This window comes from Hemicordylus capensis, chromosome 3 (assembly GCF_027244095.1).
Source record: "Hemicordylus capensis ecotype Gifberg chromosome 3, rHemCap1.1.pri, whole genome shotgun sequence".
NCBI classification, from domain to species: domain Eukaryota; kingdom Metazoa; phylum Chordata; class Lepidosauria; order Squamata; family Cordylidae; genus Hemicordylus; species Hemicordylus capensis.
Window position 1 is genome coordinate 119,689,297 of NC_069659.1, and position 25,146 is coordinate 119,714,442.

A 25,146-nucleotide genomic window follows, 5' to 3' on the forward strand; every position below is an offset into this window, starting at 1 on the left:
TTCCCCATCGCGAGAATAGCCTCACTATGTAATAGTTAAAGGGAAAGCAAAGTAGCTTCTTATATTGTCCAGCTTACCCTGCAACAGGGAAGGACAAGTGGGTAGTATCTGTTCCGGAGGATCACTCAAGGATAACTGATTAAAGTTATGAAACCTTTCTATCCTTGTCATGATGCTCTGAGAACCCATACATAATGGAGACTAGCTAGCTTACTTTGCAGGAGGCAGGTGTAGAGGACATTGCAGAATCTGCTTCAGTGCTGCTCTTCCATAGGTCACTTCCTCTGCTGATCAGATGTCCAATGCGTAGTGCTTTATGAAGGATGATACTGAAGACCATGTTGTGGCCATGCAATCAATCAATCTTTATTACAGTCATAGACCAGCATAAAGTATTAGGGGTGGTTATATATATTGCATATTAAAAGTAAAAGTAGATATTAAAAGCCCAGGGGTGCACAATGAAAAACTATGATAAAAGGCTATAAGAATCAGAAATAGAAGTAAAATTTAAAATAAAAACTGTTTAAGTCAGTGGGCTGTGCTGAATGTGGAGGCTATGGACACAGACCACATGTCAGATGAGCTGTTAACTGCCATGGACCTGCAGCTAAATGTTTGGCTTTCTGGGAGCCAAGCCTTCAGTGAAGCTTCATGGTTACTGACAATGCAGCCAACATAGCTAGGGCAGCCAAGCAGAGTCCATTTGTGCTCATCCATTGTATGAGGCACACTTTGAACCTGGATGTGAGAGATGCACTTTGTCTCAAGAAGATAAAGGCCTGGCAAGACAGAGGACTCGCTCACACAGGCCCTGCTGTGCTCCCATGGCCGCTCTTATGGAGAAGTGTCACAAGCTAGCCGGCCATTTCTACCGGAACTAAAAGCCTAGGTGTATGCTCAAGGAGAAGCAGCTTGAGCTGGGCCTATCTAAGCACCTGGTACCCTAGGATGCTCCTGCCCAGTGGAATTCCACCTTTCTCTTGCTCCACCACCTGCAGGAGCAAGAGGTGGCCATCCACAGCCTGGATGGCTTGGATGTGTGTGACCTTTCCAAAGTGGGCTGGAAGTTCATTTCCAAGGTTATCTTGACTCTTGAGCCGTTGTTTGTTGCCATGAAAAGCTTGTGTGTTGAGACAGTGACACTGAGACAGGCTTTGTCCACCACTCTTCTCGAGAAGTTGATGGGCATGCTCCAGTCCATGCTGACCACTGGGGAAGCAATCATCCTGGCAGGTCAGCTCAGGGATTGGCTCAGCAGTGCCTTGGGTGCATCATCATGGCATGTTCTGTTCTGCCTATGTGACTCAAGGCTGAAGGGCAAAGCTGTCACCACTGACCAGCACTGTACAAGTCTTTGTACAGTCTTTTCATGATGGTGGCTTTAGAAATGAGGCTCCATGCACCCACACTTTGCCTTGGTTTTTCAGTTGGACATTGGACTGGGGAGGGATGCATCCAGGCAGACATTTAACAGGTGCAGCTTCCCTAATCACTTCACAGAGATGCCCGTGGTGAATTTCTGTCTGATGCATCTCTAATTAAGGCAAAATGTGGATGTATGGAGCCTCATTTCTAAAACCATCATCATATACCAGTCTGTACAAGTCTTTACAACTTATATGGTGCAGAAGTTAAGATGGACACCTTAATCTGCAATATCCTTTCTTTTTAAAGCAGGAGTGAAAATGTAAAGCATCTTAACTCTCATCTTAAACCGTAGGTTATTGGATTACTGAATATATATATGATTGATGTCTTTTCTCCAAATGAGGCATTTGCATAAAGTTCGACCACAACCCTATATTATAAAACAAAACAGAAAATAAACTTAGATTTTAACCATTGGAATGAACTTATATTTTATAATCATAATTTAGAAGATACAGACTAGGGTTATTATAACCATACTTTGTAAGGTTAGTATCAGTCATTCACTGTTGCTTCAGGTGGCAAATTATGACTTGTTGCTCTTTACTAGGTTATTGGTTATTTGAATCTTGAAAAGTTATCATTGTCGCTTTTTAAAAAAGTAGCTTTCTAGTTTTCATGATATCAAAGTTCAAGGTGCTTCCTGGCAACTATCTGATGTGGTTTTACTTCTAAAGACATTACTGGGTTGTAACCTGGTTTCCTTGGCCTGGGAGGAGACAGTGAGGCTATTCACACGATTGTAGAAAATCGGGCTAACCTCCGCTAGCATGATTTTCTACAACCGTGAGAACCACCGGGCTCGGCTGCAAGCCTGGTGGTTCTTAAGTGGGTCACCCGCTTCTGTAGCCTGGTGCTTAAACCGGGTTTGTGGAGCAAGTGCTCCGCAAACCCAGTTTTTGAAATCGTGAGTTGCTGTGGCGTGACTCCATGCCGGGGCTACTCATGGTGAGACCCCCCAGCCGGGAGGCTGAAAAGCAGCCTCCCAGCTCGGGGGTCTCGCCAGTATGCCCTACACGCTCGCACAGGGCATACTAGAGCTTCCGGGGGCCGTGTGGCCCCCGATCCTCCCAGCCACCGCCGGCTCCGTAACGGAGCTGGCAGTCATGTGGGTGGACAATCCAGGTGCCCAGGGCTGCATCCCTGGTTGTCTGCGGGCTTAGCCCGCTCTCCCCGCAAACCCTCAGTGTCACTCCTTGATCATGAGACCCGTCTCACTTTGTTCTAGAGCAGGGGTCGGCAACCTTTTGCTCTCTAGCTGTTGCTGTACTTCAATTCCCATCATTCCCAGCTGCAATTTGTTGCAGCTGGGGTGATGGGAGCTGTAGTTCAACAACAGCTGGAGATCCTAGGTTGCCTACCTCTTTTCTAGAGGAGGGAATCTTAGGGTACAATCTGCTGGTCCTTGTGGCAAGTTGTGTCGTGAGAATCATGCTATACATTTCTGCTTCTATGAATTCAAAAATGTATACATGAATAATTTATCACTGAAGCACTTGATAATTATGTTTCTCCTTGAATTTATGTAAATCAAGTTAGATTACTATTTGAACTCTTCCTCTCCCATGTTTGCATCCAGCTACAAATTAGTTAACAGCGAGCCAAACATAGCCGTTGACCATAATAAATGAAATTTCAATATGGAAGACTGAAGCTGTCCTAAAAAATAAATTGTGCTCTAATAACTTTAAATCAGGAAGCTATATTCAAACACATATAGAAAATTACAGTCTTTCAATATTTTTGAATTCCTTTTTTACATATCAATTTTAGGCAGCCATTTTGGTACATTAGAAACAAAATCCAAAAAGCAAAGTAAGGTAATATCTTTGTAATATTTTTGTGTATCCTAATAAAGATATTACCCTATTTTAGCTTCTGTTCATATTATCATATTAATATATTTGTTTAACAAGTCTGATTTGCATGCCAAAAAGCCAGAGTCTAAAAATTACACCAAAATTGGAGTGACAAGAGAACTATTTTGGGTATAGAATGGCAGAAATAGAGAAGTTTGTTTCACAAGACTGAGATAGTAATACGTTTGGCCAAACTGACATTTTTGCATCTATAAGTACAACTTATATGCAGAAGAAGTCAAGGTCAAAAAACAGAGAATGGAAATACGATATCTTGAAGCAGAGTGAAAGTACCTAAATATTTTAATAAACAGTTCACACATACAGATGCTTGCATCGTCAAGTGTATACACATGCTTTGTACATGTGTATACACCATCACAAATTTCAAATCACCTCAACACTGGGTTGATTTCGATAATACGCCATCTGGCCCATACTAATCATGTGAGGAAGGAGAAATTTAGTTCTCTCCCCCTTTTCAGGTGTGTTTCTTACCACCACCTATTCTCACTGGCAGAATACCAGTTGCTGGTAGGCAGGCAACCTTCGATCAGATTCATTTGTATCATGAAGTTGATCCATGTGATTTCATGGATCAACCCTGCTTTCATTTCAGTCTCCCCTGCTAACTGAGCGAAGAGGCACCTTTTAAAAGTGGTGGTTCTCTTTATATGGGGGAGAACAACTAGCCCTATCCATCCCCAGCACAGCATCCCTCCAGTAGCTGTTGTTGGTGTCTGTCTTATGTTTCTTTTATAGATTGTGAGTCCTTTAGGGACAGGGACCTGCTGGAACCAAGCTTTGCTAACACTGCACCCCTAGTGGCCAATGACCTGCTTGGAACATGGAAGCCAACCATGTTAACTGGACCAGTGTTGATTTTAACTGGCTTTTATTTCTGTAAAACTAAAAATGAAAGGTTGGTATAGTACAGACTGAGAAACTCGCCATGCTTTCTTTATGTATGCCCAGAAGCAAGCAGAGAGATGAGCTGAATGTGGTCTTTGAATGTCCCAGCACCCATAGCTAGACATAAGCAAAATACTGAATTGGATGTAGAGTTTGGTCCAAATACAGGAAACTGGCAACACATCATTTGTTAGGCAAGAGAACAAGAAACTTAGATGGACACAGGATGACTACTAGATTTCACTGTTTTCTCAGTAATTGGCACTACCAGAGGACAGTGATAAGACACATACACACCCTGGTGCTAGTTACTAGATTTGCCCATTTCCTCCCCTAACCCACTTTTGTTCCATTAGCAGGAACCTGATTTTGCTCATGTATCCTCTTACTGGAAATAAAATAAATTCAAATTCTTCTCCATATGTACAACTATACAATTCACAACAATAAGGTAACTGACTTGATAATTCATGTGAGTAAATGGACATAGTGCTCAGCCAGAGAGTTGGATAGGATTAGTTATCCATGGTTCAATAATATTCTTAATTATTCACCCCTTACTAATCTAAATATTTGTGTTCTGCAATTTATGGAAATAATTTTCTCCGAAACCTTTTGCCTATTGTCAAAGGTATTGCTAAGGACCATAGATATTCAGTTGCAGAAAAGCACCTAAGATGAGGTGTAGATGTTAGAGAAAGCGAGAGAAAGAGAAAAAACATGTATAAGGTAACAGGGTTATTCTACATTACTTTAAAAAAATCAAGGTGGATACAGTAACATGGAACAAATAAATATGTTAAAGTCCATATTTGGCTTAATTGGACTGTACATTGAGTTGCTTGTTGTTGGATGTGAAGGACTTTGCGCTGTCTCTTGTCTCCATGACATAGGAGGACAGACTAGTGAGTCAGAGGGTTAGAGGGTCAAGACACTGGTCATCCCTTCTCTACTACTCTGACACTGTCCCTTTGGAATGTAGATTGCTACTCTCAGGGACACTTCCTGCGTGCCTGCCTTGTCACTTCCTTCCTCTCTCTTCTCTTCCCTTCCTTCTACCTGGCAACATGCAAGCTCCTCTCTCCCTGCACCCTGTGTGCAGAGATGCAGAATCCATCTGTATCCAGCTAGCTAGATAGATTAGAGATCCTAACTCCTCACTTTCCTGTCTAGAATGGAGTTCTCTAATAAATACCATTTATATTGATTTGAAACTATGAACTGGCTCCAAGTTACTTTACTCTCAGCATACACACATGCCTAACTAAATCTGCTGTGTTGTGCCTCTGTGCACTCTGCTATAATGAAAAAGGGTTTCTCTTACGAGAGAGAATTCCCAGCACTTGTAGCTTAAATGTTATGAATAGGACCTTTAAAATAAGTTCGTTATATATATATATATATATATATATATATATATATATATATATATATATATCATTGTTCTATATATTTTTGTAGATATACTGCTGATAATGTTATTTATTTCAGAAATCTAGAACAGCATGAATTTTTTTTTAAAAAAGATGATGTATACAGCTTCATGATTCTGCTCACTCTGCTATGAAATGCCTGGCAGGACTTTTGCCAGACTGTGGTTTCCCTGTTCACCCAGACATTTTCCCAGTTGCATTCAGATCTGCACGGGAGAAGCAGCATTTGAGTTGTCAGTCAAGTTGGTTAACTTTCTGGCATTCAGGCATCCTCAGTTCGGAGCTGATCTGTCCAAGGATGTTGGCCAAATAAACTGAAAGATCTGCTCTAATTCCACTGTGATGTGCTTGTTTTTTACTACAAATGAGTGAATAAAAACAAAAATGGTTTTGAGTGTAGATAGGAATAGCTCCAGACGTTCTCTTTCTTCCCTTCTCACGGCTCTGTCTGATGCAGCAGGATGTGGGAGGAGAAGACTTGTGATTCCTCTGGAAGGAAAGTCAGTTTGAGTCAATGACCTATTCCAGACACTGTGTAATCTCAGCATTAATGTGGGATCTAAACCCTATGTATATCTTCCAGTGGGGAAAAATATTTCCTGATTTGATCATGTATTGGTACATATAGCTCCTTCTCAAATCTCTGGGCATTTTGCGAATACTGTGGGTGGTGGGTTAAATTTAAGCATAGCCATGCAGCCAATATCCAACTGGCTTTTCAACTAGCACAGGTCTAATATCTTTTTGAGGTTTCTTTACCAGGTGTCAGTGAGAGAAAAGTGCAAATTGTGAGCACTGGCACTTTTGCATAAGGTTCAGGTCTTCCTTTTGCATGTTAGTTTTCAACCAGTTGAGGACAAATGGCATGTACTGAATGAATTATGATTTAATGTTTTCATGTGAATATACCTGAGTCTATTTGGGCATAGAGAAGGGAAAGAATATCCACTTCCAGTATGAATTAAATATTAGGTAAGATTAAAGTGTGTCTGAAAGAGTGGGGTCCATCTGTCAGCTTGATCCTCTCCATTGTCTAGCTGGTGAACACAAACAGGGAAAGGTAAACTATATATTTGGCAACTGGAGTGGGGACCCCTCATATTCCATTCCATTTGTGTGAAGAAATGCTTTATTTATAATGAGACGATAGTCATAGAAGGCTCCCTAAGGATTTAATAGGGATCCCTATTCAGGAGTTTAAAAAAAAATATTGTATCATCTGACTTCCTGAAAATTTCTCTCTTTTTACACTGATTAAAATTAGGTTTTTGTACACCTATTGATATGCACTGTCTGTATCTATAGTACCCATCCTGGTATGGAGTGTGCTCTTTGCCCAGGGACTCACTCAAGGCCCTAAGATGCTGCTGTCCAGAGAAACAAAGACCTGTGGCATACTGCCTCTTTAAGAGCCAATTTGAGAAGGTCTCAATATGAGACAGGCCCATGTCAGGGGGCCCTGCTACCTGAGGTGAACGATAATATGACTTCCCCATCTGCAGATGGGTACTTGTGTGCTGAGGGAGCGGCCCAAGGTCCTCAACAAGCATAGGCCTAAATGGACCAGGAATCAGAGACAGTTCTCCATTAAGTGATTGTTGTTTCTGCTCTGGCCCTTTCTAGGAGTTGTAAGCAATAAATGAATAATTAGAAGAAATCTAATGTGTGCTGACCTTCTCCCACATCCACCAAGATCCTAAAACCCAAGAAGTTAATAAATGCATTTTCCAAAGCTAGGTTGTTACCACACATTTACTGTATTTGGAAATATGTTAACTTGAATTATAGACATGTTAAGTAATTTCAAATAAGATTTACAGGTAGTATTATATCCCATGCCTCAATGGCAACTCAGTTGTTCTCTAGCTTCAATATCCCATGGTTTAATTTGTGCTTTATACTTTTGATTGATAGGTCAAATCTTTTCATGGATTAAAATAGTGTTCATAATCTACTTTGGATCACAATCCTAGCACTTTGTTTCCTTTTTTTTTTTAATATTGGCAGTGTTTGACAATATAGTAAATCATGTAGAAAGGACATCAATTTGGAGGAGACACTGCTGGGTTATTGTCAACACTATTTTGGCACATTTGACGTATTCTCATGCTCTCTCCCATTTTATTCCACTTGATTTTGTCTTGGATGCAGCTCTCCAGGGTTCCACATTCAGACTTTATTAACAGTTTCTAAGTGCTGGTGCTCAACTGCACCACATTTTATTAAAATTAGATGGGCAACATAGATACTTCATTCTTTGTGTGATATTTAATCTATATGCAGGATTTGGTTTCTATAAAGTCAGGAGTTCCCTGGAAACTCTCATATGAGTGTCAAATGAGACATTCACTTATAAAGAGTAGGTGGGCATCTACATTTTTATACACAAAAGAGTGTGTGAGGGGAGGGAACCTAAACCTACTCCTCTCCCCCATCTTAGTGAGCAGTTAAGCAATTTTCTCCCTGCTCTACTCACAGCAGGTATCAGAACCCAACTGGTGGGAAAAGTGCTTAAAAGCAGACTATCATGATGTAAGATATAGAGCCTTTTCTCACAATCCGTGAGAAGGGCTAGAGGGTGGTCTGTTGGGAACGTGGGTTAAACCTACCTTCCCCGCAGACGATCAAGGCACCGCTGCTGAGTGTGCTCCCCATGAGCCCAGATGATTCTCTGTGTGCCAAGGCAATGGGGAGGGTTGGGACATGTTGTTCTGGCCCCCAGAAATACAATGATACACTAGGCCTGTGCGCGGTGCATCATGGGGATCCTACCTCCGCGGACCCCCCAGCGTGACTGCCACACACGATTTAAAAATGGGGTTAAGGGAGTGTTCGCTCCCTCAACCTCATTTTCAAGGGTAGCTGTTTAGGTGGGTTTGCTTCTTTGTTGCCACCAGGATCAGGCCCAATCCCGGCAGTTCACATACGCGTGCAAAACCAGGCTGGGCTCCCTTAGCCTGGTTTTGCATGCGTGTGTGAACAGCCTCACTGTATGGCAGGAGTTCTTTCCCTTCCCCTGCACACTCCTTTTGGTATCAAAAGGTAGACCTTCTGCCCCATTTTGGTGAATTGGGCAAGTACTTGTATGTGTTTAATATACATTTGTAACTACTTTAAACATTCTTTAAATCTCATAACAATTGCTGCAAATGGCTTGTAGAAGGTGCTCAAAATCGGCCAGCAGATAGTGCTCAAAAAACCCTAACCCTAATGGACTAGCCCGAGAACTCATTGTGAAAAATAAAACAGTAGTCAGAGCATCTGGAGGCTGAGGGCGCCTCCGAATGTGGGCACATCTAGAGGTTGAGGGTGCCTCCATTTAACTGCAGGTTAAATGGACTCACAGTTTGTCTCCAGTCCCCCAGCACACTCCGACATAACAATCTGCAGTCTGGGAGACTGCAAAGGGTGTGGAACTGGCTACACAGACTTCCTCTGATACAGGAAGGAAAGACACAGCAGCCAATGGTTTTGCAGGGAGGGAGGAGCTTCTTACCCTTAATTCTGGTTTGTGCAGCTTGCACAAATTGGAGCCTCCAGACCCTCGGTCTGATAAGTGTACCTTACTTCAAACTGAAGGTTCATCCATAGATTTGAGGGATGAATCGGAACCACGGTTGGGTCCAGGAACCACATTCCAATAATTTGGATGTTACGGAGGACCAACCTGAGGTAGATTTGCCCCAGATTTCCCATGATGTCTGGAGGTGGCCTGAGTAAGCTCTTGCTTCCAGCTTGCAGGCAAAGCTCTTCAGGTTGTACACTTTTTGCCATCTGGAAGGATCCCTTATAGAAGAACATATCTATGAATGTAACGTGTTGACAGTGTATTATCTTACAACATTAGTAGGAACTGTCTGTTTTGATTTCAGAGTTATATTGTTGAAATAAATTAAAGTTGAAGACATTAAAGAAAATGTGAATGTTCTTGGAAGGTACACACGTCAATTTCAATATTCATCAAAGTATTAATTTCTTAATAGAACTTGAACATTTGCTAAAACATTATTTCATTTGTTCTCCTGTTTGATGGATGTGCAGACTTGGAGAAGGGAGCATTTAGTTGAGGATATTCAAATTAATACTGGCCTGAACAATTTTTGTCAAAACTTCTTTTGATGAAATTGTTCAAGAGAGAGGGATGAAAGCAGAAAGGAATCAAATGGGTTTTCAGCCAAGTGCTCAATAAATATTAAGGAGCTTACAGTACTAACAGTTTGAGTAGATGTATGGGTGTCCTTGTAACCTTTCTTTTATGAAAACATAAAAGTTGCTGCTGCTTGCACAGATGCAGTGTAAAAGAAAGATGTGCTGGTAAGCCCAACAAAATTTAAGTCTTCTTCCATGAACTTCCTGAAAATGCATCCCCCACTTTCAGCACCAAAAATGAGAGCTCTTTGAGATCAGCATTAGTTGGGATACACTTGCTTCTCCTGCTTTGGGACACTCACCACCAGAGCTGTGCCACCCTCCCAATTGCCTTTCCACATTAAGCACAAGGAACCAGAGAGCAGAGACGCAGGACTAAATCTAGGAATAATTCCTCCACACCATGCTCCCCACTTCTTGTATCATCCACAAGGTTGTATTGGTTTCCGGGAGCAGCTGCACATTAATACTCCTCAGCTTCAAATGATGCATTGATTAAGAGTGTGGAGTGGGAAGGGACTGGATCTGTCAGTTGTAGCAATATTAAAAGAGGCACTGGACCCACAAACTAATAGAACTCTGTAAACCATGTTACTTTGTTAGAAAGGCAGGGAGTCTGTTTGCTGAGTTAAGCTGGACAAACATGAAAAATCAGCATCACCTCTGATTTTGGTGAATTCGGAGTTGGTGGGACAGGCTCTACACATGTACAGTGGTATGTGAGTGGGAGTCTATATTGTAACCAGGAATTCTGATCGTGCATACAGATAGTACACAGATACTGTTGTATATGTAGACTCATTCTCACCGCATACTGAATGCACAGAATGTGTGAGGTGGGATCAGCAGATTTGTTGAAGACAGGGCCATCAAGGTGCCATTTTCCCATCCACATGATGAGTCTAAACATGACTTGAAGGTGAGAAGAAGACTATTGCATTTGCAGCTGCCATGAAGGACCCAAATGGCATTGCTTTAAAAGTAGGTTTGTGGAGGTATTGAGAATCATTACAGACATAACTATATACTACATTTATCACAGTCTACTTCTGAAAAAGGCATCTTCATGTTCAGTTGTTCCACATAGCATTTAGGAAGGATCACTTACTCCTTGTGTCATCCCCATCACAACAACCAATGATGTGAAGCAGGAATATGCCTAATATGATGGTATCACACCCATGGTAAGTGATCCTATACCATAGAGGAGATGTAACTACCATTCTTAGCATCAGTCCCATGTTAAACATAATATATACTTCTTCTCTAATTCTATAATGTGGATGAAGGATCCACTATGGCTTTTTCCTGTGTCTAAACAGAGCCTATGTTCTTAAATGCATGTAGCATATATTTGTCACATCACTTCCAATGCATTATTTGTGATAAATTACAATGGCTATAGTTTGCATAGCATAATACCCACACATGAACATCCCTTTTAGATGCAGCACAGAAGTCCTTGTCTGCTTCTATCCCTGGAGAATTGCCGTGTCGCACGACAGGGATGACTGTAGTATGCTATTCAAAGTACATGACTGTAATATGCTATTCAAAGTTTATTCAATGGTTTTGTAATCTAACCCAAATACATGCTCTTGGTTAATGCATAAAACTGGCATGACCTTAATTCTCTTCTCAAATGACCCAGCAATTTATATAAAGAGAGAGCACACAGTTGGTGCCTCTCATAATGACATCTCAGGAGAAGAGTGGCCACAGCTGTGTAGGCTGTCCCATATCCATATGGACCTAGAGCCTCGTGAAGTTGCATTGCTGACTGACCACGAACGTTGCACTACCACAAAGATCAGAGCGAAATAATTCTGACGACGATTTCATGGCTGTGGGCTTAGGAGAAATTTTAGTCTTGAGCTTAGGAGAAATTTTAGTGTGAGCTGGTTGCTTACCCAGATACAGACATTTCTGTATGTCAGGCATGATGCAGCATGGCACTCATTCAAGAAGCAGCTGCAGGGATTTGAATCCGGATTCAGTGTGGGTGACAGTGAACTCTTTGTTCCACATCGGGGAAATGCTTGACTAACAAGCAGAAGGTTGCCGGTTCAAATCCCCGCTGGTACTATATCGGGCAGCAACGATATAGGAAGATGCTGAAAGGCATCATCTCATACTGCATGGGTGGAGGCAATGGGCACCACCCATTGTATACCCATTGTACGGCCCTCCTGTATTCTACCAAAGAAAACTACAGGGCTCTGTGGGCGCCAGGAGCCGAAATTGACTTGACGGCACACTTTACCTTTACTTTTACTGAGAGGAAAACTCATAGGTACAATTTTCATCCATAGGTTTTATCCCTAACAGCAGCTTTGGAGAGGATGCAGCTTTGGATCTGTAAAAGAGTTAGACTATCCCAAAGTTCTGCCATGCTGGGTCTCCAATGCAAATCCAGTTCCCTGTGGCATCTTTTTGAAAAAGAAAAATATGCTGTTTTCAGAACTCTCAGACTGAGGTGCACCTAGGTAATTTTGGAGCCTGGACCAAAAGGCCTTTGGAGCACACACCCCTCCGCAGGTTAAGCATCATCTTACACACACACACAGTGCCACACGTGGGTTCTTGAGGGCACAAACAGCAACTGAATGTATGAAGAATGTAAGAATATAAAACAGGTATATTTATGCAAACAAACATTAGCAGAAACATTTCAACATGCAACTTAACTTTGATTATTCCCATCCCGCATATTTCTTTCCCCACTCCCCCTCTGTTGCTAAAGCAGAAGTCACACTCGGCCATCTGGCACAGTGTGGGCTGGCGGTGCAACCACACCACTCGGGACAGACTAAAGAGGATTTGGGGGGCCCCAGGGAATATGGAGGCCCTGGACTTCTGCCCAGAAGTCCAGGGGTAAGAGAGCCTCTGCTCTCGCATTACATCTCGTTTGGCTCTATGATTGTGGCTACTGTATTTTAAGCCACCATGATCATAAGCTGTCCCATGTATGTAGTATATCTTAGCATACAGACAAGTACCCAAATAATGTGACCTTGTCGAGAAAACAGGCATTGCTTGTTTCAAGTGAACTAACCTAAGAAGTGCTGCTTTTTCCAATGTGCCTCTAATGATTCTGTGATAGGGATGTGCAAATTGATGTGAATTTGAATTGATTCAGCACAATCTGGTCGATTCAAGGGATTTGGATTCAATTAGATGTGAAGTCAAATCAAATCAGCCCGATTCAAAACGATTTGACCTATATGGGGGAAGGGGGGGAGAAGAGAGCCCCCTTTCAGTATTTTTTTTTAAAAGAGGCACCAGGGTGCCGGGAGAGGGGTTTGGATAACTTCATATGTGCTGGTCAAAGACTGAAATAAATAAAGACTATGTGTAATAACTTCATAAAGGAGTGGTCTATCAATGGCTACTAGTCAGAGGGCTATAGGCCACCCCCAGCCTCATAGGCAGGATGCAGTTACAGGGGAGTAACAGCAGGAGAGAGGGCATGCCCTCAACTCCTGCCTGTAGGCTTCCCAGCGGCATCCGGTGGGCCACTGTATGAAACAGGATGCTGGACTAGATGGGCCTTGGGCCTGATCCAGCAGGGCTCTTCTTATGTTCTTATGAAATTACCTTTGATGTGCAGAGCACGAGGAGGCAGGATGGCAACCCAACCAGGTCAAATCAATTTGTATTCAATTCAAATAGAATCAAGTCCAAATCAAATCGACATGTTTCAGGCTGATTCAATTCATGTTTGAATAGAAACAGCACGTTTTGATTCAAACTTGAATCAAATTGAGATTTTTGATTTTTGCACATCCCTAATCTGTGGCATGGAAAAGGCAACAGGTGCAATTTCTCCTGCCATTCCAGTGCTCTGTGTGCGTGGGGTTAGGGGGGGAGTTACTATGGCTGAACTTCTAATTGCCACACAGTCATCAAAGGCATACAAAACTTTCTTTTAGTTAAGTGTTATAAGCTCTATGTGCAATTTCTTTTCGGAGGAATTACAAGGATAAGGAATATAATGTGATTGTTTCAGCCCAATACCATAGATATTCTTAAAATAATCAGACTATTATATGAATGTGAATAAATCTATAGGACCCTGTTGCATTAGAATGCAGCTTAAGTATTTAGCTTAATACTTAAGCAATAAACTAGAATACCAAAGACTTAAAGCTTTACTGATCTACCTGAAAAGCATTTTCTACTCTAAATCTGCATAATTGCCAGTAAAGTCAGTAACTCCCATGCTGGTGTTCATTGTAAAAAATCTAGTTCAGAATGTTGGGCTTTCTGTGGTGGTAATCAACAATGAGATTTTCCTAATTAAACTCATTCATTCATTCCTTAGGTGATTAATCTCACATTCAAAACAAAGGCCAAAACCTGATACTTTCTCTTGCCTTGTATTATAAAGCTGCCTTTCTTTTCTTACTGCTTTCCTTCCCTCTCTAAGGCTTTTGTTTAATTTGACATTCATTGTTCTGTAAATGGTATTTAATAGAGAGAGAGGAAGGAAAAGTGCTCTGTTTATTTTTAAGAGAGGGGGGGAAGGAAGGAAATCAGAATATACATTTTCCATAACATAAAATGTACTATACAAAGCTTAAAAAAATGCACACATAGCTTTGTATCCATTTGTACAGGCAGCACAAAGTTGAACACGTATTGCATTCTGCTAATGTTCTCTTACTCCCCCCCCCCCGCCCGCAATGTAGCCAGATTTTTGAAAAGCTATATGTGGAATGTTGCACAAGCTATAATTTTCTTGGCTTGTCAGGTTATATAATCGCTTCAAAATATGCATACCAAACACACAATATGAAGGAGGCTTGGTAGGGAGGGAAATAAGAAAAGGATGTGCAAGCATCTCCTATGTCCCCCCCCCAAAAGCCATCATACACTGTACACCCGTGAGCTAAATATATGCAGCTTTTATTACAGAAAAAGGAATGAGTGCTTTATGTATGGCCGGCTTGAGAGTTATAGAAGAGGAGCAGGATTTTATTTTATTTCTGGTTCCAAAATTGCTTGCATTCATTTTTATATTGGAAGATTATTCCAAGTTCTGTAAACAAGTCCAGAACAAATCAGTTGTTACGTGAACACTTTAATTCAGAGCATTATGGGACAGCTTTAAAGTACCAGTACCTTGAATTGTGCCCAGAAACTGATCAGAGGCCAGTCACAGATGGTAAAGCACAGGAGTCATATGATCCTTGAACTGAGCCCACAGTAACAGTCTTGCCTGCCACATTTTGGACTAGCTAAACATCCCTGGCACTTTTCATGGGCAGCCCCACGTAGAATGTGTTGCAACAGTTGGCATATCTAGACAGGCAGCAGCCTGCTAACACATGCCTCCCCAGTGGCATGCAGGCCTCCCGGAGACCTGCCCCCCTGCAGCAGCAGCGGCATGTACGTTTGGTGCATGCTTTCTTTCCCTACCAGTGGTGGTGGCCCTGCCAGCACCACCCATGCTACTGCCCGCCATCCGACTGGGGGGTAATGGGAAGCAGGGAAGCTGTTCAATTCCTTTTTTCTTTGCATCAGGGCAAATGCATGCTCTTCATTCCCATCCTGCTCCTAAGCTGGTGGGAAGCAGGAAGGTCCCATTCAGACTTTTGACCAGCTAGGAGCCAGATGGCAAGCAGAGGTGTGTGTGTGTGCGCAGCAGGTCAGGAGAGATAGTAGAGACCAGGCGAGCAGCAGGGGGCAAATAGGAGGAGTGGCGGGCATCACTGGAGAGTGGCTGGCTGGCGGGAGGAGGTCCACAGGGGTGGAGCATTAGCCCCACCTCTGCAAAGAATAGGTGATAGTTCCCAGATTTGCCATTTCAAAGAAAGGGCACAGTTGGCAAAGCATCAAAGCTAAGCATTCACACTTCTGGTCACAGCTTTCACCTACGCATACAGGAGCAAAGTTAGGCCCAGAAGAATGCCCAAATGCAAACCCAGTCCTTAAGAGATCCATCCAGAACAGGCAAGTAACTTAACCCCAGTTCAGCACTTCTACTTACCAAAACTTATGTTCTAACATATTGTTTTGAACTCTGTTGATAAATGAATTAATGTTTGTGTGAGAAAAAACAGCACATCTATTGAAATGTCTAGCAATTTGTCCTTCAGTGAGAATCATATTTTTTTTATTTATTTATCATATTTTTATACCACCTGATATATAAATCTCTGGACGGTGTACAAATCCCAACATTAAAATCACAGGTTAAAATACATAAAACATGATAAAAAAACAATATAAAACAAATTATTAAAATCATTAAAATTCTAATTAAAAGCTTGCGAAGACAGGAAGGTCTTGAGGGTCTAAGGAAATGTTCTTAGTTCAGCAGGGAGCATATTTCAAAGCCCTGTGGCAGCCACAGAGAAAGCCCGATCCTGAGTCGCCACCAGGCGAGCTGGTGGCACTGCAACCAGACCTCTCCAGAAGATTGTAAAAGGTGTGCGGGTGCATGACAGAGGAGGCAATCTCATAAATAGCCTGGTCCCAAGCTGTTTTGATTGTCAATGGCTGTTAGAATGAGTGTGGCTTCATGGAACTGGGTGAATGAGAGACATTTGGATTTGAAAGTAGGCTTACAGTTCGAAACAGAAAAGCAGCAATATTGAAGATTCCCTTAGTAAAATAAAACATTGCTCTACATGAAGTTAAGAATTAGTATATTTTTTCATAATTTTCTGTAGATTAGTATACTTTTTCATAATTGTCTGTAGACTGTATGCAAATTCAGAAGCTAGAAGCTTTTTTAAAAATAATTTCCTAATCTTCTTTCAGGTATTACAATGCATATTTTAAAAACATAGCTTAAGGGTTATATTGATACATTTCTACACAGAATATTAACTGAATTCCAATGCATATCCATTTTTTTGTTGACTCTGTTCATTAATACAGTTGTTTTAGAACTTATTTATTTTATATTTTCAATTTATATCTTAACACATGCTTCAAAAAGAGCCTCAGGGTGACTAAAAACTATAAAATTTAATCACAAGTATACAATAACATGAATTTAAAAAAATTAAAACCAGCAAAAATAACAAATCCATAAAAGTAGCATGTTTCAAGAAATCCAGAATGAATTCACCGTTCCCCAAACACTTACCAGAATAAGGTTTTGGTCTCCTAAAAAACAGAAACTAAGTGCATCTGTCAGACAGATTCAGAATTCTGTAAGGGGGACACTATTGTTCAAAATGGCTGGCACAAGTGGTGGAACACTTTAACATCCGATAATGTTGATGCTTTAGCCCTGGTCAGCTGTTCCCAAGAGAATGGATGCTGTACTCCGATACAATGCCCAGAGCACACCACCAAGCCCCACCTTCATTCTGTCCATAAGTGCAGAGCTCAGTTGATGAGACAAACACACTTGTGGAGAGCTCCTCCACATAATTACAAATGTCGGATGCACAGGTTTCCTAATCATTGGGTGTATCTCTCCCCAAGCACAGTGTTTGTTTTCTCAGGTAAAACTCTGTGCTTACGGATAGCATCTCGTGAACATTGTTCACAGCTTGAACAGGGTTTCAGAGGTGGAATTATCCAGGCCTTTCGGATCTATTGTTTGTTTTTACTCTCATCACCATTTGGGTCAATGGAGGTTTTCCAGCAGCTTTCAAGGCAGCCCCACTTAGTGCACATGAAAATAGGTCTCACTGCCAGTAAATTTGGTAGGTCAGAAATAGAAGGAAATCATAGATTTTCTGTTAAGGGAGGATTGTATTTCCCATTATCCCATTTAACTTAGCACTGAATGGTAGAAGCTGAAATGTGGGGAAATGAATTGATTCCACAAAGCAAATTCAGTTCAAATAAAGAAAACATATTTGCACAATTTCCAGGGTCTTGTGACAAAACAACTACTATAATTAATCCTTTTCCTCCTATCTGGTTTCCCCACTCCTCAAGTTGCTGTGAGGAATCTCCACTTTCTCATGTTCCTATTTGAGGAGAAATAGAGACTTACCATATAGATATCTGTATTTTGTTTTGCCTGTGGGGCAAATAGCATTGGTGTGATTTTACTAGGAAAAGAGCACACTGAAAAGTGTTTTCACACACACCACCACCACCACCACTATGATCTAATCCACAGGAGGCCTTGTGGTTGCTTTTAAGCTTAAAAAATGCAAGTGATCCATCAAAGATCTCCAATTGTCACCTAGTTTAGCCTTTAATTATCACTGTTGCAAGCAACGGGAAAATGTGATCTTGGGCTCTATACAAAGTAACTTTTTCCTCCTGAAATCAGATGTTTGCAGTCTTTACAAAGAATAAGATGACATAGCTTCTGTTAGTAATCCAATTAGCATACTCTCCCTTCCCCAAGATACTTATTTTATGCAAGAGAGAACCAAATTTGAATCTAATTATGAAGTTTTTATTTGTTGTTTTTGGAGAGCAAACAAGATGAACATTTTAAGGTGTACATTTTAAAGCAATGAGCTAATTCAATACAACTGAATAACCTAGTTCTTATACATACCATGGGAAGAACAATTGTCCCCATTCAGCCTAAGATAGAAGCTCCCCAGTGGTCATTGATGGTGTGAGGGAAGGTCACTGAAGCAATTTTTAAAAGATGATGGTCTAGGAATACGCTAGAGAATTAATCTTAGTTATGTGAAATAGAGTTATGTGAGGAAGACAAGATTTGGATTCATATCCACAGTTCATTGTTCTATTGGAATGAATAAATATTGACTTGTACTGCCCTGAAACAAGGCAACAAGCAGAAAACTGGGCCAAGTGGAGTTTAAGGAGCTTTCAAACAAAAATACTAAGATGATATACTGGGGAAAAATCCAAGTCAAGAAGCTGAAATCCTGCCCTAAGCTAATGGTAGACAACAACATTCACTCCACCCAGTAGTGGTTTCTGAAATCAGTCAATTTGTTCTCTTAAAGAAGATGGTCCAGCTCTATGTCTGCAGAAGGATATGGTGGGTAGAATTCTTGCTTTATAATTATAATATAATTATATACAGGATATAGAAACAGACATTCTTCTTGTTCATTCACCAAAAAGATCTTTCTTCTACTGATTTTTTAAAGTCAGTTTGATCTTGCAGGGTTCTTGATCTAGTGGCTGTAACTTTGTCCTCTTTAGGGCAATTACTCAAACATTCATATTTGCATACATGCTGAGCTTCACAGATTTGATTCAAAAAGTCCATATTCTTACAGCGAAGACATTTCTCTGCATGTGAACCATTATTAAAAAACCCCTGTCAGGATTCAGTTCAATTGACTCTTTGTACTTCAGCTTGACCGCAACCCAAAACCATAATGGAGTTGAACTGAGCTTCAAAAGAAGGGCATCCTTTGCATACTGATAGTCCTCAAAAAATGATCCAGTAGTAATATTATTGAATAGTCATTTATACATGTAGAAAAATGAAAATACCTTGCAAGTTTGAGTATCATTTCCTTTACTCGTCCTAGATCTTTTATTATTATTATTATTATTATTATTATTATTATTATTATTATTATTAATTCGATTTCTATACCGCCCTTCCAAAAATGGCTCAGGGCAGTTTACAAAGAGAAATAAAACAAATAAGATGGCTCCCTGTCCCCAAAGGGCTCACATTCTAAAAAGAAACATAGGACACACACCAGCAACTGTCACTGGATGTACTGTGCTGGGGGTGGATAGGGCCAGTTACTCTCCCCCTGCTAAATAAAGAGAATCACCATGGTAAAAGGTGCCTCTTTGCCCAGTTAGCAGGGGTTGATTTTCCCTCTTGCTCTTTCCCATGAGGATCAGGGGCGTAACTACAATTGAATAGTGGGGGACAAATATCCCAGTAGGATGGGGGGGCACCAGCTTGCTCTGCTCTCCTGCTCAACAATGGGCAGGGGGAGGGGGCAGGGCCAATCTTCACTTTTTTGTCCAAGGTCCACTTCAACCTTGCTACACTCCTGTTGAGGAGAATAGAGTACTGAATCCTATACAAACCTAAAATGTATTCAAAACACCATCTCAAGCATGTCTCAGCACTCATGATTCATTCTGCTTCTGGCCATTGAGTTGGCCACAGCATTTTTTAAACTAGGTTTTTGTAGATGAATCCTTGTTGTGAACTGGTAATATAAAGACTTTGCTGCTTTTCTGTTGCCGAGAAGGCTTTTGTGCCAGCTTTGGTTCAGGTTCAGTGTGATTCCCAGGCCACAAGCTGAAGACAGGAGTCTCTGTGGGGGGAAAAGGTTTCATAAAATACTGTGAGAAAAAGTTTCATAAAATACTGATAGAGGGAAAAATCCTGAGAAAAACAACCAATTTGGGCAGGGGAAAATACCTTCAAACCCAGCTGTACCCATCAGGCTCAAGAATGCAAGCAAAATTGTTATGTCAAATCTACTCACAAAATAAAAACTCCATCCCATTGGGTATGTCGTTGTGACAGCTGCACTGCCTCTTTGCCCCCTTGGTTCTCCTTTTGCTAATAGAGAAAACAGAGGAGGCAGTTACTTTACTCTTGTCCTAATCCTGCCGGACACAATTTCCACCTTCTGCCTGGAAGATCCAGACGAGCTCTCATGCCAGCCCACCTTATCACTGGCCACTGCTGACCTTAAATAGGGAATATCCCTTCTGGATCCCATGCCTCTATCTTACCCAATCCTTTATTGCCTCCATGGAATTTCTCCTGTCTTTTCTTGCCCTCCCTGTTCTCCCCTCCGTATCTTTGCCCTGCTCCCAACACTCCCAGTATCACACTGCTGCCGCTGCTGCTGCCCTGACTTGAAGGGTGTGACCCGGCTGGCTCCCTCCTGCCAGTTGTCATCAGGCACCACTGCTGAGTGTCTTGTTCTGGGCTCACCGCAACCAGAAGTGTCAGGTCAGCCATGAGTTGGCCCACTGTGTCTGCCAGGATACAAAGGCCAGGCCTGGTCTTCTTCCTGCAGCACAGGTTCTGGCCACATGTTGTAAACCTACCATACTTAATGACTAATGAGTCATCCATATTATATGATGCAGTACCATGCAAAGAGATGTCTCTGGTTCTACACTTTGTCCAAGTGTAAGGCAAGAGGCTCCGTCCAGCATCAGATCCCAAGGGTTTAGAGTCCGAGGTTCCAAGGCATATGCCATGGACATCACACAGAGGTATCGAGGCTGATTATGAATTGTCTCCAGCAACCCATCCAGAGTGAAGCTGCAGAATTTATAGCAGATTGCCAGCTGGAATCAATCAGCACTCCGCCCAGTCAACCGCCCTTCATCAGTTGCGTGCACGCTGCAAGGGGCTGCAACATCTCAACTCCCTGACCTAGCCACACTGCTTTTCATGCCTGTGTCCCCTGGGAGAGAACACCGATGGCAAGAGTTCCTTCTGGGATTCCTCACTCTGCTCTGCTGGCTCCTCCTGCACCAAGCCTTTCTCCTGGCCCATACCAAGTGCCTCCTCCCTCCAAGCACAGAGTGGGCCCTCAGGGTCCTCAGGTGAATTCACTGCCTCCCAATCGTCTTACGAGTCCTCGAACGAAGGCATGACACCACATTGCAATGCTGGACATTGCCTTCTTGACACCTCCAGGAGACGTCATGTGCAGGATTGGGCAATGTCTGGACAGTTGTATTCAAAGTTTTTGCAAAATAATAATCATCCCTTATTTTATTTTTAATAATGTATTAACAAGTCTGCTTGCATTCCCTTCTTATGGAAAATATGATTTCAGTGCCTGAAAATTACATTCCCGTTTTCTGGAAATAAATAGAAGCCTCAAACTGACATATATCCTGACTAAGATTCTTCAGGATTTGCAGTCTGTTCCACAGAAACCAACCAAAAATTCTTTCAGCTCAGATATCCCTTTTGATCCAAACCATAAACTATTTGAACACCACATATAATTGCACATCATAGCTGATTCTGTCACCAGCCCTTTCTTTCTTTTTTAACCAGATTTTTATTTCAGCAGGACACTCTGTTGAAAACATATGGTGTATAGGATCCAAAGGTCAGTGGGGAGTGGGAGGGCTTAATCTCTTCCCTGTCCATCAGTTTATTCATTCATTCATTTATTTAAAAAATTCTTATATACTGCCTCCTCCAAAGACTTTAGGTGGTGAACAACAACAATACCAATAACATTTTTTAAAAAATTAAAGGGCAAACACCTGGTGAAATGGGTAGGTCTTAAGAAGGGTCTTAAAAGCAGCTAGGGAGGGGGCTGAATGATTCTGTGGGGGGAGTGTCCCAAAGAAGAGGGACGGCCACAGAGACGGCCCTCCTATGGGCCCAGGCACCACATATTACACCAGGGCCCGGGACACTAAGGAGGGCCAGCTGAGAAGACTTCTCAGGATGGGATACCACTGGCCGAGAGGGGCAATCCCAGAGATATACAGGTGCTAAGCCCATAAGGGTTCTGTAGGTGAGAACCAGCACTTTGAATTGGACCCAGAAGTGAATAGGCAACCAACATAGCAAGCATAAAAGGGTGGGACACTATCAAATCTACAGCCACCAATGAGGAGGCAGGCCGCTGTATTCTGGACTAGTTGAAGCTTCTGAATCATTTTCAAAGGCACCCTAAGTAGAGCATATTACAGTAATCCAAATGAGAGGTAACAAAGGCATGAGTCACTGTTGCCCAGGCCTGCCAGTCGAGAAAAGGCTGTAACTGGTGAACCAGCTGAAGCTGGGCAAAGGCACCCCTGGCCACAGACTCCACCTGCTGTTCAAGTAGGAGCTGCGAGTCCAGAAGGACCCCCAGATCACGAACCATCTCTCTCAAGGGAAACACAACCCCGTCAAGAGATAAACTCGACTGGCGAGATCGCAAACTGAACAAGAGCAACTTGGTTTCATGATCAACACTGCAACTCTAAATTTGGCTGAAGGGAAAAGACAAATACAATGTGGGTACTTGTATTCCCCCCACCATGGGCTAATAAGAGAAAGCAGTCTAAAAATAAAAAGGGAGGAGTTATTGTTGACACCAGCTGCCACTCAGACTATCAAAGCTCTTGTGCAGGAATAGTGCTACAGGAGAAGGGTGATTTTTGTTGTGCAGCCATCAGGAACCTATTTTCAGGATTCATCATGAGCTTCTGAGGGAAAGGTAAATGGACTAAAATCCCACCTCCCTTGTAGCTCTGGTGCAGCATTAGCAGTACCAGCACTTTGTTACTCTGGATGTCGGCTGCCATTCAAACACTGCTATTAAGAAAAGAGAACCTCTGAAAATGATATAGTAACTATAAGTTTTAAAAAGTTTTCTTAATATACCATCTCCAACGAGTGTATATAGTGTATAGGGCAATGCCAAAAACATGTGTAGTTTATGTCCTAGAAGTCTTTTTATTCAATGTTTTCTTTATTGTGCATTTCTTTTTGGAATTTGTAGAACTGGTAGTGAGAATGGATACATTCAGTCTACCTTGATTTTTAAAAGGAGGCTATTTGAAACATAGTGTAATTTGTAACAGATGATTCCAAAGGGACACTTGGCCACAACAAGAAAAAAAAAAACCATTCTGCAGGCCTTTACAAATGGGGTTGAGTTCTCATCTCATTTTACTGTACTCCCGCATCCAAACCTAAAAGCTAATATATCGTCTCCCCCAAACAAAACTAAGTGATGAATTGCTCCCTCAAACTTTCCCTCTACAAGTTTACACTCCCGTTTACAAAGTTAATTGTTGGGGGTCACCATCAGCCTGTCCACTTTTGTTTTTAGTTACTTGTATTTTAGATTATACCAATAAAAAGTTCAAGCAATACAGATGGAAACTCGGTATTCAAAAAGCAACACTTCAGACAGCCATATCCATTCCTACACTAAAGCTTCCTTTTAAATCCCATTTTCGTTTAGAGGTTATTTTTAATGCACAAAAACTGAAGGACTAAATCAAATTACTCCCTTAACCATGAGATTAGGCTTCCTGAGCTGAATAGGTTTATGCCTGTATGCACCATACGCCTGAGGCACCATATGCCTCAGGGTCTGAGAACAGACACCACCAGTGGACATCTTGGTAAGACATCCTGAGAAACTCTGAAACAGGAATGAGGAAGAGCTGCTTTACTTGTATAATTGGCCTTAGCAAGGAACATCCATCTAGAGATACATACCCTACTCTATTCCTCCTGCTTCAATTCTAGGCAAAAACAACTATAAACAGAGAAATGGCATCATTATACATCCATGGCAGCAGTGATGTAGGAAGGTGCTGAAAGGCATCAGCTCATACTGAGCAGGAAATAAGAACATAAGAACAGCCATGCTGGATCAGGCCCAAAGCCCATCTAGTCCAGCATCCTGTTTCACACAGTGGCCCACCAGATAATGCTGCTGCAAGCCTACAGGCAGGAGTTGAGGGCATACCCTCTCTCCTGCTGTTATTCTCCTGCAACTGGTACTCAGAGGCATCCTGCCTTTGAGGCTGGAGGTGGCCTATAGCCATCAGACTAGTAGCCATTGATAGACCTCTCCTCCATGAAGTTATCCAAACCCCTCTTAAAGCCATCCAAGTTATTGGCTGTCACCACATCTTGTGGCAGACAATTCCATAAGTTGATTAAGAGCTGTGTGAAAACTTTTCAATCTGGCTTCCGCACCGGGTATGGGACTGAGATTGCCTTGGCTGCTCTAGTGGATGACCTATGCTGGGAACTAGAGAGAGAGAGAGTGCAGCCCTGTTGGTTTTGCTGGACTTCTCGGCGGCGTTCAATACTATCGACCATGGTATCCTTCTGGGCCGCCTCTCGAATACGGGAATCAGAGGCACTGTGTTGCAGTGGTTCTGGTCCTTGGGGGGAGGGCCCAGAAGGTGGTGCTGGGGGACTACTGCTTGGCCCCGTGGCCGTTGGCCTGTGGGGTCCCGCAGGGATCGGTCTTGTCCCCCATGCTGTTTAACACCTACATGAAGCCGCTGGGAGAGGTCATCCGGGGACTTGGACTGAGTTGTCAGCAATATGCGGATGACACTCAGCTCTATCTCTCCTTGTCATCTGATCCTAGGGAGGTGGTGGATGTCCTGAATACGGGGCTGGAGGCCGTGATGGGCTGGATGAGGGCTAATAAACTGAAATTGAATCCGGATAAGATGGAGGTACTGTTGGTCAGTAGGAGAGCCAATCGGGATGAGGAGATTTTACCAGTTCTGGATGGGGTTGCACTCCCCTTGAAGGAGCAAGTACGCAGCTTGGGGGTACTACTGGACCCGGCTCTGCTTTTGGAGGCTCAGGTGGAGGCGGTGGCCAGGGGTGCCTTTGCACGGCATCAGCTAGTGCGCCAGCTGCGTCCCTTTCTCGAGAAGGCAGATCTGGCCACAGTTACTCATGCCTTAGTCACGTCACAGCTGGATTACTGTAACGTGCTCTATGTGGGGCTGCCCTTGAAGAATAT